We start from the raw sequence: 4,097 nt of genomic DNA, 5'->3' as shown, positions 1-4,097 counted from the left end.
TTCTTTGAGAGCGACAATCTAAGATGTGTGGTTAACAATTAATACATTAGGTAGCAAGGTATTTTTGTGCTAAAATGTTGAATGTGAAGAGTAAAAATGGAAGTAATGCTAAGTACTGTAAAGAGTGGTATGGTGGAAAGGGTGTGTGAACAGGTTAACTTAGTATATATTTGTTGGACTATCAGCCACACTTACTTGCTCTCCCAGAACATCCGAGTGTTTTGGGAAATCCTTCCAGACTCCTGTGAGAGTAGACTACCCTACCGGATCCTACCTCTCCTCTCGTGACGAAAGCAAGGCCTTGATGACGTGATTCCAGTCACCATGGCCCCACCGCTGCTGTGTGATAATATGAGGGGAAGTCAGATCCATGATGACACAAATCTCATTGTCACATTCCCCACTTTCCCTTTGGACATCCCTTCCAGGATGTCCCTCAAAACTCATCTTTCTTCTTGCCCAGCCTACCTCCTGTGTCAAGTCCATGCTAGCTATAATTGTTAGCTCATGTTTATCTAACACATTGAAAAGAATTAAGATAATTTAGAAAACCCTTAAACCACCTTATCTGGAGGAGTTTATTTGCAAGACATTTGATACAGTTTTCTGGACAATTCCTACTCTATATTTTCCCTTTCTTTTGGGTTGTCTGTGCCAAACTATTTCTGGAAACGGACATCTGTCGTAGAGTGTTGTTGGGAACCTCTGCAAGATTCTAGCATTGGATAAGGAACCCTAGGATCTCTGTGATTAAAGAGACGGCAAGTTCTGACTTTTTAACCAAACAGTGGCACAATTTGTTTTAGCATTTCCACTGGATCAGCAAGGTGAAATGCTGATTTTGTGGTGCTACTTACAAATGTTCTGTAGTGGAAACATACATTTTAGAATGCAACCGATCACTTCCACTATAAACGCTCAACAAAGGCTCCATTAAGCGGCAGGCTGTATTGTCACAAACATGGTTCAATACAGATGCCTCCACAGCACCAGGGTGCAGATCACATACATTTTAAAGACGGAAAGTATTTACTTATAAGAGTGGTCAACGATGACATGGTAATATCATTTTCTCTTCCCATTAGAAGGTAAGCACTCCCATGAGCAGGGCTTGGCATTTGTTATCATTCATGCATTTATTTTGTCTATCTTGTATGTCCCTGTTTTACTATGCACTGTAGAGCCTTACAAATTAACATAAGAAATACAGAGCAATTTGATTATTCATTACATATTAAACTTGAATATGAATAGTCTAGTAGACATAGCTGTTAAAGGATTGCCTTGAAAATTTAAACTTGTTGATTTTAACATGAGTTGTGATTCACCTGACAGAGACATAAGCAACTCTTAAAGGATAACTCCACCAGACCATAACGACATAGGAAGTAGAGTTCAATAAGATACAAAACGGTGTTCACTGTTTGGCACATAACCCTGATCATAGTCCAGTCCAATTCTTCTCTCCCATTGAGGTGGCCTTTATCAAATGAACAGCAGGGATGTCGATACACCTGACCTGTGAGCTTCCTAGACAACACTGCTACTTATTCCACGCATACAAGCGGTAGTAGGAAAGAGGATGGCAACACTGAACTCATTGTAGCCTTTGGGAGGAGGGAAGGCTGTTGGGGGAAGACACCCAACAAAATGGATGAGAGGAGGAGGGGCGGGGGAGGGGGGGTGACTCACCTCCGCCCGTATCATGAAAATTTACCGACTTCAGTCCTTTTAATCCACAGTGAACAGCGGTATTGCCACTAGGAATTTGAAAGGCCATGAATTCAGAAAAATATGAGTAAAATAAGGTGAGCTACATACACTGTATGTGATATTTAAAGTGGATATTCAGTAAAAAACAAAAATGAATAAAAATGAAGCCGTGTCAATCTGTTGGACATCATACCCACTCAAGCAGTTACTTGTCTTACACTGTATTTTCCCCCGAACACTGCTTGATACATTCACCAATGTTTACAGCAAGTGACCACATTGGCGAGTACTAGGTAACCTTCAAATCAGCTCTCTACCTCTGTCTTATCATAAAGCAGATGAAACTGAACAGATGACAACTTACATGGCCTGAGCTCCTCTACACACTATAAAATGGTCACGCAGCACATGCAATCTGAGGAGGTGGTAGTGCAGTGTGTCTCTCCCTCACGCCTCTGTGGGCGCTAGCTGTAAAAGGTATTTTAGTCTGTAGAACAGCCAAAGAGTGGGAGCAGTGTGAGTGGCATTTTGGGCGCTTTTGATGAGGTGTGGGGGAAAAATTTTGAGTACATTTGGAGTCTGATATCATGTGGAGGCAATATTGTGTCAAGTGGATGGTCTGAGTGAAATATTGGAGCAAGTGGGGGCATTTTGAGATGAGCGATTTGGGGGTGCTGTGGTATTTTATGGTTTTTATTCTTGAAAATAAAAGTTATGTGCAGCGATTTGAAGGTTGGAGGGGAGTAAACTAGAGAATTAGTAGAAATGCAATTACTCTGAAAGTGTCCCCCTCATCATATATACAGCAAATAAAATACCAGTAAGCTCTTTAATTAACCTTTTTGTCCCCAAATAATTTTTGCTCATGTGGTATTTGCATGTGTATTTTTGATCATGGTTAAACCTTTCTTACATAAAAAATGTTTGGGAGTGGATGTGGAACTATTTATTGTTTTGGATTATTTTGGTGGTGGGGGCTGTTTTGTATTCGGTGCAGCATAAAATTAGTATGTGCGACACGCACACACTAATCAGTTATTATTTCTACACTATTTTTACAGAACAAGAATTCAATGAATCCGCTAGTATTAGTATACAGAAGAAAATGTGTTCTAGTAAGTGGGGTTAATGAGCGAGTAGGTTGCAAATACAGCTGCAGAAACAAACCTTTTTAAATGGTAATACTTGTAGAAATAAAGGGAACACGTGATTTCTGTTTAAGACAGAAGCATAATGGACTGTAATAAATAGAAACATAATTGCTCCTCTAGATTAGGTTTAGAATTTTGTTATTCTGCAGATTTTAAAGCCTGCAAAACAGGGAAAATATAATTGGTTTCTGGCAAAGTGATCTTACACAAATGCCACTTGCATGCTCTCATTTTATGAAGAATATTTAGCATACATGGCTAATTCTATAGCCATTTTTCACTAACTTTTTTTTATTTCAAAAAGGGTTTTACAATTACATATTAAAAATGTAATGCGCTTATCTTCAGTCCCTGAGAAATAAGCACACTGATTATCAGGAGTAGGCATGAGCCAATCAAAAAGACAATCACATCCGGTCACCATTGTTGGTCAGATATGCTGTGTTGCTAATAAAGTTTCCTGGCTGCTCTCAATAAAGAATGCAATTCCACCTGGAGTAGACATTTCCTTTAAAAGGACATATAAATATAATTGCCAATATTAGAAGAACACCACATAAGTAATACACGTCATGGTGGGGATTCCTTTCTCCAGATTGCCCTTCCCAATCTGACTTGCATCTCCACCCAACAAACCATCACAACAGCCCCCTGAATCTAGTTCCAAGTCAGTGGGCAGGCCTCCATCAGAAAAATGACGTTGTTGGGCGGAGGCGAGAGTAGAAAAGCAGTAGCCAAAAAAAAGTGATATGAAGCACATACAAGTGTGCCCATTCATGTCATTTTTGCCTGCAGTGTTCCCATGAAGATCACAATCGCTTTCAGATTTGCAATAAGCCTCTGTAGGAAATGTTGGAGCTGCTGTTAAACTTTGTTACTCATCATATTCGTCTAACAAGTATGGTAAAGCTTTGTTGAAAGCTTGTGAACAGATCTTCTCTTTTACACTTTAACATGTACTACGTACACAGATTACATTCCATCCACACTCAGCAATATATAACGTTACCAAACATGCTTTACATGTATTGCACACTGTCTGCTGCTCACTGCACTATTTGTTTCTGATCATAATGGGAGTGACAACCTAAAGACTGGCAGTACTCTGCATTATTCTTTGCTTGTCAAATGAAGAGTTTTTATAACTATATGCAGCTGTCCCTGCATTGCCATTCTTTAAAATCTGCTCACACCATGAATAGTAGATGTAAAGACATACTAATCAAACACATA

This window comes from Mixophyes fleayi, chromosome 4 (assembly GCF_038048845.1).
Source record: "Mixophyes fleayi isolate aMixFle1 chromosome 4, aMixFle1.hap1, whole genome shotgun sequence".
NCBI lineage: Eukaryota > Metazoa > Chordata > Amphibia > Anura > Limnodynastidae > Mixophyes > Mixophyes fleayi.
This window is presented reverse-complemented; position numbering follows the sequence as displayed.